At 44.1% G+C, this 14,253-nt stretch overlaps 1 protein-coding gene across 4 annotated transcripts in view; it reads left to right on the forward strand.

Annotated features, from left to right (window-relative positions):
- Nucleotides 1-918: 918 nt before the first annotated feature.
- The window catches only part of IRF2 (interferon regulatory factor 2), a 39,334-nt gene continuing 25,999 nt past the window's right edge, over nt 919-14,253 (forward strand). For 2 of the 4 annotated variants that reach the window (XM_063156101.1, XM_063156104.1), the window contains exon 1: nt 919-1,147. The gene's annotated coding sequence lies outside the window, so the exon portion shown is untranslated. Of the gene's footprint in view, nt 1,148-1,929; nt 2,096-2,195; nt 2,216-14,253 lie in introns of those variants that run through there. The other 2 variants (XM_063156102.1, XM_063156103.1) reach the window with 2 other exon arrangements.

The following is a 14,253-nucleotide window of genomic DNA, read 5'->3' on the forward strand; positions in this document are numbered from 1 at the left end:
AGCCCCCGGTGTCCCGGCACTTCTCCCACCCCGTGCATCGTGTGCAGCACACGGAGCTGCACCGCTTGGCTGCCTGAGTGCCTTGGATGTTTGTGCATACAGCACACACATAGATGGATGTGTGTGCGAGGGAGATATATACACCTCTCTGTCTCCGTATACAGCCCTTTGGAATGACTACATTTCATATCTCCGCCAGCCTCCAAGTGCTCTTTTCCTTTCTCATTTATGGCTAGGGCTAGGAATGGCACATTGCAACCTCAGTGGATTTTATTTACTGTAGTTTGAATCGGGATTATCAAAACCCTGTAGAAAGCTTTGGTGTCTACATTGACTCCACAACTAACGGCAGTTTGCAAAATCGTTGAAATCCAAGAGCTCTCTCGCAGTAAGCCAGCGGCTTGAGCCTCGCTGTGTTCAAATGATCTGGTCTGTAATTGTCCTCGTTGTGGAACTACGACGTTGTACTTTTCCAAAGGCAATGACAGCTCTCGCATGCGCGTGTACCAGACCGAAACCAAGACTCCCACCTCGGCAGAGGGGCTGGAGACGCAAGGAGCGATTCAGTCCGCGCTGGTGGAACTGAGCGGCAGGGATTCCTCTCTGGTCCCCGGGAAAACCTGCTTTGAGCGCTGGGTTTGTGCGTCCCACAGCAGCGCTCCTCGGGGCTGGCTCCGGCTCTCGGTGCGGCTCTGCGTGTTGCGGGAGGTCGAGGACCAGCGGGAGCCGGTGCCGGGCGGGGGTCGGCGGGGGAGTCCCGGGCTGTGCCGTGCCCCGGCGCTGTGCCGTGCCGTGCTGTGCCGAGCCGTGCCGTGCTGTGCCGTGCTGTGCCGTGCTGTGCCGTACCCGGCGCGGCGGTGACGGGCTCAGCGCTTCCGCGCCCGCCGCCGCAGCCCTGCCCCCGCCGCCTGCGCGGCCGGCCCGGCCCGGCGGAGAGGCGGGGGGATTTCCAAGCGCCGGCGGCCTCGCCGCTTCCTCTCCTTGTTTTGCTTTCGATCTGGCCCTCTCTCCGCCCGGGCGGAGGCACTGAACTTTTAGTTTTGCTCCCGCGATTATTCAGCGCCTGTTTTCATTTCCATTTCGTGTCCCCTGGCAACGGAGGTAACCTTGAGGAATTATATAAGGGCCGCGAAAACGGGCCGGCAAGGTAATTTTGAATTATTTTCTAATTTTTTCCCTATTTATTCTTTTCTTCGCGTTTAATTTTCATTTTATTTTTCCGCATTGCTGCCGTTTCCGTGTGCGGGGCAGCGGGGGCTCCCGGGCAGATGCGCATCGGGTTTAAAAACAAAAGGTCGGGCTGCAGCTACCGGGGCCGAGCCCGATTCCGCCGCTGCGTTTGAGAACTGGGGGGGAAGGGAAGAGGCGGCCGCGGCGGAGATGGAGCGGCCGGGGGGTACCCGGGTGGGGAGGCAGCCCGGGCGCACGGACAAAGGCGGGGGCGCAGGGTCGGGAGGGCCGCGGGCCGGGCCAGGCCGGGCCGAGGGGCCCCGCACTTGTTGCGGGGCCGGGGCGCGGTGGCTCCGGTGAGGGCAGGGCAGGGCAGGGCAGGGGAGCGGCGGCGGCGCGGGCGGAGGGGCCGCGGGCGGGGGTCGGTGTGCGGGGGGGGGGCGCTGCCCCCGCGGGCCGGGGGCGGGAAGGGGCGGGGCCCGGCCCGCCTCGCCGAGCGCCCGTTACACAAGCGCGGGGCGGAGCCGCCCCCCGGCCCTCAGCGCCGCCGCCCGCCGGGCCCGGGAGGCGGCGGGGCCCGGGATCCCCGCCTGGCGAGGGCACGGCCGCGGCAGGGCGAGGGGCAGAGGCGGCGGGGCCCGGGCAGGCGCGTTCCGCGGCAGCGGCGGAAGGAGGAAGTGGCGCTCGGCTCCCGGCGGGAAGGGCCTCCCGTGCGGGCACGGCGGCGCGGCCGCCTCGGCTGGCGCTGTCCTGCCCCACGCCAGCGAGCGGAGCCCAGCGCTGCCGTGTAACGGCAGAGGGAAGTTAGGAACAAGGATTTCCTTTGTGCGCAGTACGCAGGGTCAAATGTCCAGCGTCTTGCCATGGCTGGGATCGAATTTGCAAGTACCTGAAGGGTTGGATCCCTCGGCCCAGATTCCCAGAGGTACTTAACTCTCGTTTTGATTAGTGTGAGCTCCTAAGCAGCAGAGTCTGTGTCTTAACCTTTATTCTTTAGAGACAGAGCTCAGATAAAGGAATTCCGGAGTGCAGAACTTTCCTTCCGGTGAGTGTACGGTTGTAATTTATAGCTCACCTTACCGTGCTCAGGTCTTGCAGACAGGATTCTCTTGAAGGTATGAGCAGTTGTAAAAGATAACCTCAGTTTCTGGAGATGAAATACAACGTGTTTAAGTTTACAGTTATTTTATTTAAGTCTTAACAATCTTTGCAGAATGCCTGTGTTAGTACCATAAAAAGGGAGTGGAGCAGCAACATTTAAATTCACCCTAACACAGAGACAGTCACACAAAAGCAGCAGAACTGATCTCTGAGCAGATGGTCTCAGTCTGAATCGCAGTCTTTCTTTGCTGCCAGCCCCTTCAGATGCATCAGTGTCCTTCTTTGGCCCTGTTGGTAACATCCTGCCAGGGAATTACTTCTTTTGCCCCTTTCTTTTTGCTGGTAAGCCATGATGAAAGGTGTGAGAGCTCCAGCTCCTCAGGCACAGTATCACTTCATGTGCCACACTGCAGCTCTTCAGTGAGGTACAGGCAAGGCAAGGTGCCAGCCTGTGAGCCTGTGTTACCTCCCTGAGGCTGGGGGTCCCAGCAGGTTGGCAGAGGCAGGTAGAGCAGCCAGTCACTGTCGTTGTTTGGCACATGTATTAGCACTGCTAGCCACTTACTTGCTGATGACAGAAGTGACAGATTTTAGGGGCTGTCAAGTCAGTTTCTAGAGAAGAGCTGCTCATCACAGGCCATGCTGTGTGGAAATGGGTAGCCAAGAGGTATGAGAAGTAACATGCAGGCTGTTAGGAAGGAGGGGTTAAAGGCCCCTTTCTCCATTGAGGAAAGGTCCTAAATGTGTGGGACCAAGTGGAGTTAGGGGCAGTTTTAATACAGAGTTGAGAAAATGATGAAGAAAAAACTGCTAAAATTCAAGAGAAAATAAAAATCTTTATTTGAATAAATAGAGTCTACATTAGAAGAATAGGCTTTATGTAAATAAATTTGCAGCCAGGTTATGTATGCCTTCAATGAAAACGTGCTTATATGTACAGTATATATAATAATATATGTTCAAAAACCAAACAGTGGGAAAAAGCTGATGGATAAGGATTGTAAGGTTTGCCATGATACTCGCTCTTGAAGTGATGCATCACCTTCATGGTGTTAAAACATCTTCATGGTAGAATACTTGGAATACCAAAACCTTGTGGATGCATGGAGACTGAGTAGGACTGAGTAGCTTGCACACGCATAATGTGGGAAACTTTTTGTTAAAGAGGAAATGACTGTTTGGGGAAGTAACACAGGGTCCCATGCCCTGATGTCCTAGGCCTGTGTAGGAAGAGCAGAGAGATTAGGGCTATGTGACTGCCCAACCTAGATGTTGACAATAAATGTGATATATTAAAGGAGTGTAGAGAAGCTCCAAGAGTAGAAAATGTGATTGTCAATGAGGGGTCACAGTTGCCCCTGTGTAGATTATGTCATGGTCCAACATGAAATTTGCCCAGGTGCCAAAAACCCTGCTTTCTGGGTGTAGCTTGTACAGATACACTGGGAGAAACAACTCTGGACAAGATACTGGCCAGCAAGAATTAAATTCAGAATTTTCATTCAAAATCCCAGCAAGTTCTGACATGACCCTGGTCATAATATCCTTAAAATCAATGTTGTTTCAGGAGCTGCAAAGGCAAGGATTGTTGTGGCAGTGTTTACTCTTCCAAAGTAGTTCTTCATATAGGGAGGAAAGAAGTTAATCAAATGGTGAGAGGCAGCCAAAAGTGTAAAATTGTTGCAAGTGGCATGTAATTCTTCAAAGACACTCAGAGTAAAGGCTCAAAGCAATTGTGTGTCAGCTGTCAAAAATACCAAAAAAGCCGAGCAGGCTGACAAGCAAAGCAGCTCAGTACAAGTAAAAAGACCTCTTTCAAATGTTAAGATTTTGTTTTCAAATCGGAAAGGTGGAAAAGAACATAACAAATGTGCCAAACACAGTTAGATAACCCAAAGAGTCATGCAGCTAAAGGCATGAGAACAATTAGAATATACTCTTTGCAGCTCATCAAACCCAGGAAGCTTGCTGATAAGTTATCCATGTGTAGAAGGAGTGCCCAAGGAAGATAAAGTCAGTGTAAGAGTGAAACAGATTCTCTGAGCCTTGCTTCACCAAGAAAGAGTTTAAAGAGATTCTTTTGCAAGAGGCTTTCTCTTTTTTTAAAGGAGTGAATACGTCGGGGAGCTCTCCAAAGTCAAGCGTGGGTGAGAGAGGGTATGGGAACAAACCATTGGGAAGGATGAAGCAGAGGGCAGGAGGTGATACTTGTGGCAGAGTTTTGAAACAACCGAAATGGAAAGTTGCTGAAATGTTGCCTCTTGTGTGTAACTCCTTGTGTAGGCCTGCTTTGGTGCTCCAGAAATAGAATGTAACAAATGAGCTGTCCCTTTTCCAGGGTTTCTCTGGAGACCCAGAACTCGAGGATGGGCATTTTTGTTTGGTCGGTTGGTTGCCAAGGGTTAGTGAATGGGACTAGTGAACACGGGTATAAATGTGAAACAGTGACAAAGACTAGGCCTGGCTTATGTTGCCAGGGAGGTGAGTGTCATGACTCTTGTGGCATTCTCTGAAGGTGTTACTGAGCTGTTGTCTGGTTGACTGGCAGGGCCAGTTTCAAGGTGGGATCAGTTTGCTTTGGGCTGTGTAGTCACGGCCAGTTTGCTCCTTGAAAAGAGTTTGTACCCCTCACCCCAGGTCTGCCCAGGGCCTGTGCGACTCAAGGGATGCAGGAAGAGACAGGTGGGAATGTGGCAAATTTTCCAGTATTATTAACTCATTTGGAACATGAAAATCCCAAAGGCTGAACCACAAAGTCTGCAGAAAAATCTTATTTTGAAAGTGTGGGTGTAAGTTTGCAGATGAAGTTCAGTACAGACCAATTTCAATGTAATACATGTGGAATGGATTGCAATCCTAATTTTTCTGTACACAAAAATGAAGCATGAACTGACTTTCTACTCAGGAAAAAAATCATACAGCTTGTAAAATCCAATGAAAATATAAGCTCTGTGCCAAGATGTGGCTGGTAAAGGACAGGACAGGTTAGGAGTTATTAGGAAGGAGTTAAAAAAAGAAATAAAAAGCACCATCGTGCCACTACAAATGCATGTTACTCCCCTCTCCTGATTGAGGAAGTAGTGAAATTTGCTGAGCTACAGAGGAGGATGTCAAAGATGATGAAGGGTAGCAATGAGCTTTTGTGAAAGAGCAAGTAGCTTGGAAAAGAAGTGACTGAAGGGACCATGGGGATATTCTTCAAAACCATTAGTGTCATGAAGAAAGTGAAGAGGCAAGATAAATGAGACCCAAATAAAACAATTGGGAGGCAACTTCAAAAAACCAGATGCTTGTCCTGCAATAGGTAAATTGTGGTGCTCACAACCACTGCGTGTTTGTCAGGGGTTTACTCGGGTTCACGAGTGATTAGTCAGTCTTTTGGAGAGAAACTTGCTGTGCAACTTAGCAGTCAGGACAGTTCAGTATCAAATTTTGGGCACTGACTGCTGACAGAGAATTGCTGAAAACTGCTAGTAGAAATTTCCACTGAGAAGCATAAGCTACCATCCGTTTGCAGATAGCAGAGAGAAGCAAGGCCTTTTATTGCCCTTTGTTTTGTGAAGCTTGTGACATAAGATTTTACCAAACTTCTAGGGAAAAAAAATAGCCTATGCTGATCCTGTTTAAGGTGGGCTTGCTACCCCAGCCCTTGTTAAGCTGACACCAGTTTCAGTCAGGTAAAGTGTATCCTGTGTGCATTCAACACTGCATTGGAGCAGTACCCCTGCAAAATCCCTCTGACATTTGCAGGAGGATTAGAACCTCAGCTTGTATTTTGTGCATCATGTATTAAATTAATGGTCCATTTCTAGGTAAAGATACAACACTAATCACGTGTTACTCTTGCTTATCTCTGTGTCTCAGTGGTAAAGATTGTTCTTTTGAAGCCTGATTCTTCAAAGGCCTGCAATGATTGTGATATTGAGGACATAAACCATGAGACAGTGTTTACAGAAGTTTTATTGTAGCTAGTGCTGCTACTAACTGTGATTAGTGCAAAACATTTTCTGGCTTGTCCTTTGAGATCTCAAGTGTAAAACAAAAGAATGAGTAAGCTTAAAAGATTCTGGATACAGTGAATGAGAGGAACAAATTTGTTAAGGTGCATATTCCTCATGTACGAATAGCATTATGCAAAATATTATTCCGTTTAATTAAATAAGTTCCTCTTGGTGTTTTTTGGTTTTGTTTTGGTTTCATTTTTTACAGAAGTTTTATTGGAATGTATGAAGGTTCTTTTTTGTATTGAGTATGTGTGAACTCTTGTGTTATGATTAAAATAGCCACTAAAAAAACTGAAATCAACAATTAACAGTTAGTGGAATGGAATCTATGAGAAGAGTTTAGAGTTTAATATCAACCTATGTGTATGTAAATCTATATATATACAGATGTACATATCTATGTATCTACATATATATCAAATTAAGATAGTTTGTATATAGCATAAATAATACATTTTACAGCACATACTTCTTATTAATAAACTGTGAAAAGGTTTTAAAATTTGCTCTTACAGTTAGTGCTGGATATGTTTGCAATTTCTTGGAAGCTCATGTAAAATTTCTGGTTATTTGAATGACCCAGAGAAGAAAGGAAGAAATGGTAAGCAGTACAGTAATGTTTGATTTCTTAATTTGTAATATATTGCAAGCCCAGCTTTCTGTATGCCGGAAATCTTCTGATCCCTTTGTTTGCTTGGGAGCAGATTGCATTAGATCAAGTACAGCAGTCTTTAGGACAAAGCAAACATTTTATCTTGTTGCACCTTGGACACACATCCAGGAGCAAATCTGCCTGCATGTGGCATATTGTTTCACCCCAGGTGCAGAATTTAAATTTTAACTCTTAAGTTATTTTAACATTCAGTTGTTGCTATATAGGTTGCTATCTTTCAAGATAAGCTTGGAAGTAATAATTTTCATATTCCTGTCTATTAAAGAGGAGGGCAGATTTGGTGGTTTTTCAGCTAACGTTGACAGGCTTGGTTTGTAGCTCCCAGCATATTTCTGGTGTTAGGAATGGCATTAAGGTGTGTCAAAACTAGTTAAATTTGTCCTTTGTTCTGAACTGCACGTGACAGTGGATGTTGTCCAACCATTTCCCTTTTGCTGTAAAATTATTTTAAGTACTTTTAAAAGACTTAGATGCTTAAGATTAATGCAGCACAAAAGAAGGAAGGGTTGCTTACGCATTTGGTTTTGAAAAGTGTGACCTGTGGTAAAGTTCTGCTTTCTCATACATATGGAGGGATATATGTGACTTGAAGGGCCTGATAAGGGCACAGAAGGCAAAGCCTGGACTCTGATATTTCTGTTGATATTGCATGTTGCTTGACAGCATTCCAGGCAAGCCTCTTACAGCTTTATCTAAGCAAGACACTGCCTTTGTTGGTTAATAAATTAAGGTAGCAATAAATTCAGCTCTTTATGTGCATTTCATACATATATGTATAACACATTTCGTGCCTGGTGTGGGCTTTTGTGCATGTGGTGTACTGGCTGTCTTCTAAGGTGTTTTGTTGACTCCTGTATTCAGGACTTTATATGCAACTGAGACATGGATCAAGTGGAAAATAGTGAAGTATTGAATTTAATTGGATGAGGCATATAAATCTGTAAAATCAAAACTAAACAGCTCTGCCGCAAAACACTTTCTAAAATTGTGACAGCATCTTAAAAAGTTTATCTAACGTAAAAATAATTCTGCAATAGGAAAACAGGCAGGATAGGAGAGCAGTGTTCTTAAATTACTGAGAGTTTGCCTGCAGCATTTGAAATCCCAACAGTGTTACATGAAAAAGATGAAAGCAAAACTTGAGGATAAAATTGAAACCAAATATAAACAAAAGTGAAACCGACTCCGTTGGTTTTCATTTCCCAGTTGGCAAAAATGAAATAAGCACAGAGCAAAGAAGCATGAGAGCTTGAAAAATTAATTCAGTTTTACCATTTATTTAATCTGTCATCTAAATTAGACTGCTGCATGGCAGCACTCCCTTAGCAAACTACAGAATGGAGGGTAGGGGCTGCACTCCTGGTTTATCCAGGTACCATTCTCACAGCCAGAGGTCTGGGCAAAGGCCCTGCAATGTGGGAAGTGCTGTCTTCTCCAGTAGCAGAAGTGCTGTTTTGAAATCTGTGGCAAACATGTACACGGAGTACAGTGGAAGTGATGACGTGCAGGACGATGAAAGGGAGTCAGTAACTCAGCTGGCCAGAGCACTCAAGCTTTATTCTTGTTGAGGTTTGAGTTGCTAATAAAATTGGGTATAAAATACATGGTTGGCTTTTTTTTTTTTTTTTTTTTTTTTTAATTTCACCTTTGAGGTCATCCACTTAGACCAGGGCCAGATCAACGGTAACCAAAAGATGTAATCCAGTATCAGTTTTGCTGTTGGTATGAAATGACTGTGAATGGTTTCACTCAATTTCCACAGATCAGTCAACAGCTAGAATGTACTTTGTGACATTGAGAACTACCTGGTGAATTAGTCAGAAGATGGACAAACGTTGGATGGCTGTGTAATCTCAAATACATTAATTTGAGATTTATTTCTCCTTCTCCTATTTAGATTTGAGATTTCATTTCTCCTTCTCCTATTTAGAGATGCATGCTCCTGGGCTGTATTGAAAAAAAGGTTGGGTGTTGATGAGAAGCTTGGACAATCTCTGCTCTGCTAATGCTGTGCTGGGGTGAAATGAAAAGCTTTATTTCCAGAGGTCCAGTTCTCACACATTTGAACACATTGCATTCAAGCATACAAAACAAATTTTTTTTGGATGCCAGAACAATTCTGAGATTTGAGATTGATGAGAGAATATGAAGAAGTCTAACTTTGTTTAGTTTAATAATATTTATGCAGCTTAGATGAGAAATGAAGATGAGTTGAGTTGCCTCACTCTAGCTCAGTACTATTTTAGGAAACTTCCAAGATAGAAATAGCTGCTGCAGATCACAAAGTGAGGCTAATTGCTGTTGGTCTGCGGTCAACACAAAACTTTTAAATTAAAAGCATTTGTAACCAATGCTATTAGCTATTCATATCCTGTGTGTCCTGTGGCATAGGAAAGAGTAGCACTTCTAGAAAAAAGAGCATTAGGTCATATCATTTCAACAAGCATAAGTACAAGCATTTAATGCTTAGTACACTTTAAGTGCACTTCTTTCAGCTGTGTGTACAAGAGAAAGATATTTCTTTCTTAAATTCTCCAGTGTCCAGCAGAATCTCTGTAATAACTAATTCAATTTCTTTTTTGTGCTCAACACATCTGTGTCTTTCATGGTGCTATTTTTGTAACTGTAAATAAGTTCATGTGACAGACATGTTTCCAGCTCACAGTGGGTGATTCAGAGGATCTCAACCTCCAAGTATGTGCCTGCCATGATCTGTCTGTAAAGAAAGTGTCTAAGTAATCATAAGAGTATTTTTTACAAATCTGAAATAATGTATACTTTTCTTGAATACCTTTTCTTAGAAGTATAGGAGAAATTGCTTTGTTGAAAGGGCTGCTTTTGCTTCTCTCAGTGAAGTTAGGCAGAGGTAGTTTATGCCTTTTGCTCCTGGATCTGGGTGCTGTGCTAACAATTACAACTTTGGATAGCAGAGGTAGAGTTGTGGGTTAGCTATTAACTTGAGTGGTAGAAACTGCCCTTGCCCAGACAATAAAATGAAAGCTTTAAGCAAATATTAAATCACACTTTAGTGTAGTGTGCAAATAGTTCTTGCTGTGTGTTGCAGAACAGTATGTTATACAAACAAAGGTAGCTGTGGGAAGCAAGCCCAGTCCAAGCAAGGTGGATTATATCAGGTGCAGGTCATGGCCAGTGAATGTGAAAACTCTTCCTTGAACACATTTCTCAGTGTTTGCTGTCAGGAATAATTTTTCTCTGCATCCATGAGTGCCTCCAAAATATCATTGACTTCTTGCAATCCTGTCAGAGCCTCACAAGCCATCAGTGTGGGAACAATGAGATTAAGCACTTTTCTTTTACGATGGCTCTTTTCTAATGTATAGCACCCTATAAGGCGCTCACGCTGTACTTAGCACAGGAATGTTAGGGAGGACACTGAGATAAAGTCCAGCTTTAAAAGGTACTCTCACAGTTTCAGTTCTGATCCCACAGGTATGTGCATGCACAATTTCCCACTGCTTTCAGAGGGATCCAAGTAGTAAAAGTGCTTGTTAAGAGTTTTAGGGGTGTCTCCTGTAAACTTAGTCACGGAGCTCATGAGAATGCAGGGGTCTAACAGAACCATGTCATCGAGTTGCATCAGTGAAGTGATTGTTTATAATTGCTTGAGCTTTAATAGCCTTCTAGTTTTCACCTTGGTGGAAAATTCTTTATGAATCAGGTGTCAAGTGCTGAGTTTTCCTGGCAGCTTTAAAGAACACACAGAGTTTGTTTTCCATGGATTCCAAATGACAGCTGAGCAGGAGCAGCAATTACCTGTGGGCATTCAGGAGTGGATTCGCATGTGAGTGCTTAATTCCAGACTAAAATTGATTATTTTGAGGATAACTACTCTCCAATGCAAGGAATTAATTACTCCCTGACAACCATGACAACAAATCTCTTCTTGTAAACTAGTCCCTCCCAAACTTGTCTGAGTGAAGTACAGAAAAGTCACCACCTCTCTTTTAGGCAGCGTTTGAGAGAAAAATATTTAGAAATCCCAGATACTGAGGACAAATCATGGTCAATCATCAGATGTAACGCAAAGCTTAAGAAGAAAACTAATCAGATATTGGACTGATTATAAATAATCTATTTATGACTGCTTTTGAGACTCCTGGAGGAGCTGGCAAGATGTGTTGTCATCCTGATGCCAGCAGATTCTGGCATCTCCTATCTTCACTCCCTGAACACCTGAGGAAAAAAAAATGAAAGAAACCTCCAGGAAACAAAGTATTCTTGTAAAGCTGAAACGAAAGCAATTGTTTTGTATTGTCACCAGACTAGCAGACATTCATGCTTGTGTAGATGAGCATTGTGGCAAGGATACTGTGGAGATGATCTTTAGCACTCTGGTAAAAGCCTGGCCCAAATTCCCAGCTGATGTAGGCTGCTGCAATGCCAGAGGAGTGGATGTGCTCAGCCACAGACATTGTGTTCTTCAAGTGTTGTGATAGGTAGAGCCATCACAAGGGAAATTTCATTGTGGGTATTGAGAGGCTGGAGCCTTGCTTCATCATGGCTTAGTCCAGAAGCAAAAAAAGAGCAACCTTCTGGGTTTATTGTATTAAAATAAGATGGATTTTCTTCGGTGAACTTCTAGTCTGCAAATCCAAGGGCTAACTTTAATGAAGCCTGAGATCACTGCAAAGTAACAGCTCATGTCTTTGCTGCTGAGGGAGAATAAGCTGTGCATGGAAACCAAAGGAAAGAGTGTGTTTTGATGTGTAACATTTGAATCGCAGCCAGGGCATGTTAACACCCTTTGGGTGGAACAGAAATGCTATAGGGCTGATGAAACACACTCCATATACAGTAGGAGTTCTCACAGAACATTTTCCTGGGCGTGTTTAACGTGCAGTCTGTAATGCTGATTTCAGTACATGTTTAAGTTACTTTTGCCTTTGTTTTCTTTGGTTTTTGTTTTGTTTTCAGGGAAAGACGGGTTGGTTGTTTTTTGCCCTCTGTTGCTTGAGGATAAAAGTGCTTTCCTTCATTCTACTTTATGTATTGTTCTTGGGTACAGCAGCAGGAGAGGAGTCCATGCTGAATGCCTTCCTCCATCTGCCTTGCAATGAGGTGGGCACAACCTGGACACTGCATTGCAGGGCCTTGGAAGGTTGGGTAGCTGTTGCTACACATGTTGGTAGCATGAATCTGTCATGGAGAGCTTGATTTCCCAGGTTTTCACCCCACAAAGCTTTCCCCTTAGCAGCTATAGTCCTGTTGTAGCCCTGTCACGTTTTGTTTGGGAATCTAGGGAAGCAGGTGAAGTATTGCCTGGTGGTTGCCTGTACAGGTTCTTCTTAATGGCCAGGCCATGCCTTACACCATTCTGCCCAGGACCTGTGCTCTCCCATCCTGCCTGCTCTCCAATTCTTGGCTTTCTAGCCTTTCTTGATGAAGTTATGTCCTTCCTGCAGGCACCAGAGTAAATAAAGTACCACCTTTCCTGGCTGCAGTGAACTCTTTCTTGGTGAAGGACAGGAAGGACACAGTCTTTTCTGCTGCCACCAAAACATTAGGAAAAGCAGGAAGGATATTGCTGTGGCTACAATATGGATCAAGGTGTTACAGCCAGCACAGGAACTGGGTCTGTGGAGCAGACTGGCCATGGTGAACACTCTAATGGAGCTCACAGCAAGAGGTGCTTAGTGAGAAACAAATCTGCCAGTGTTGTCTCCCCATCTCTCCCTGTTCATCAGGGCATCACTGACAGAATAATGGTGAAGAAAAAAGAGGCACCATTACATGCAGTTAAAAGACCAGAGAGTGTAGGTTTTGCTTTCTAACTAGCTATGAGTCCAGAATGTCTATTACTGGTTTTTATGGGTTTTCTTGCTTCATTTCTAAGTGAGGATTTCACTTTGAACCTGTAACCCTTGTACCTCTAAGAATGGCAATGCCCACTTTCCCTCATTTACTTCTCTTTAATGAAGTGTTTTGCCATTGGTTCCAAAAACAGATGTAGGATAATTTGGTATTATCAGAAAGAAGGCATGTTCTGCAGCACCTATGGTAAGAGCCTCCTCCACCTCATGGCAGATAGGAAAGGTACCAGGCAGAGGTCTTGTCTCCCCACACACTGCAGGCAGGGGGAATTCAGGTGTCCACATCAAAGCAACTGAGTAAAGTGCATTTCTGCTTTCCTTTCAGTGTCAGTCTCACATTTCTGAAGTATTTCTGGGCAGATGAGTATAACAGGTTTTTTACCTGAGAGAAGGCTCTATCCCTCTGATGAGTTTGACTTCTAAGCAGGGCTTTTCTCAGAGTACAGATGGTGAAATGTTTGAAAGTGGTATTCACAGCAGAATAGCTGAAAAAGGTGGTCATATTGCAAAATCCTATATGAAAGAGTTCAGTCTGTGACCAAAGAGCAGAATTTTGCTCCAAGTACTGTTCTTTAAAAAAGATCATGTTTCCATGTATGCTGGAACAGTCTTGGCAGAGACACAAATACAGAACCCAGTTCTCTGAATCCTAAATTTAGCATATGGTCTCATTTCAGCATATCTCTTTGGTCACACGGGGTGATTGATGCTTTTCTTGACTGCATCAGCCTTAGTAAACAAAGGGAATAGTTTAAAAGTTTATCAGCAAAGCACAAGTAAAGATAGCTTCTCAAAAAAATAGTATTACCCGTTCTGTATTTGCAGAGAAAAGATAAATTGATACCATGCAATGTTCTGCACATATCCTCTGAGGAACAGATGTTTTTCCACAGCTTTGAGCAGAGGCTGTGTCCTGCTTCACAAATGTGCCTCCAAGATCTTGTCCCACCATAACTTTTCACAGCTGTTAGTAATATTTCCATATACTGACAAATCTTTTAACTGGGTACCTTGTGATAGGGAAAGAAGAGCTGCTTTTCCAGAGGTTTTTTGGTTTTGGATTTTTTTTTGTTTTGTTTTTGTTCCATAGGAATATACTTTTAAGAAAGTACCCACAGATACAGATTAGTTTGTGGTTTTGGGATAACCTTTGTGCCTTTTCAGTTATCCAGATGCTGCCAGAGTGAAACTGAAGGAAAGAGAACATTGTGTACTGCTCAGATGTAATGCCTGCCATGCCATTGCTTTCACTTTCTGTCTACAGCTGCTGTAATTCTAGTGAAGAGCTCTTCATTCTCAAAGGTTACACTTTCTGTATGGCAGGAGTGTTATCTCTGTGAAGGAAAAAACAAGTCAGACTTACTAGAATGTTCTTGTGGTGAGTAGGGAGGGACTGCAAGCTCTTTATCAATCATTATGGAGTGAAAATATGTGTATATGCATGTTACAACCAGTTTATACCTTGTTGGGGAGT

The sequence above is a fragment of the Melospiza melodia genome, chromosome 5, assembly GCF_035770615.1.
Source record: "Melospiza melodia melodia isolate bMelMel2 chromosome 5, bMelMel2.pri, whole genome shotgun sequence".
Classification (NCBI taxonomy): domain Eukaryota; kingdom Metazoa; phylum Chordata; class Aves; order Passeriformes; family Passerellidae; genus Melospiza; species Melospiza melodia.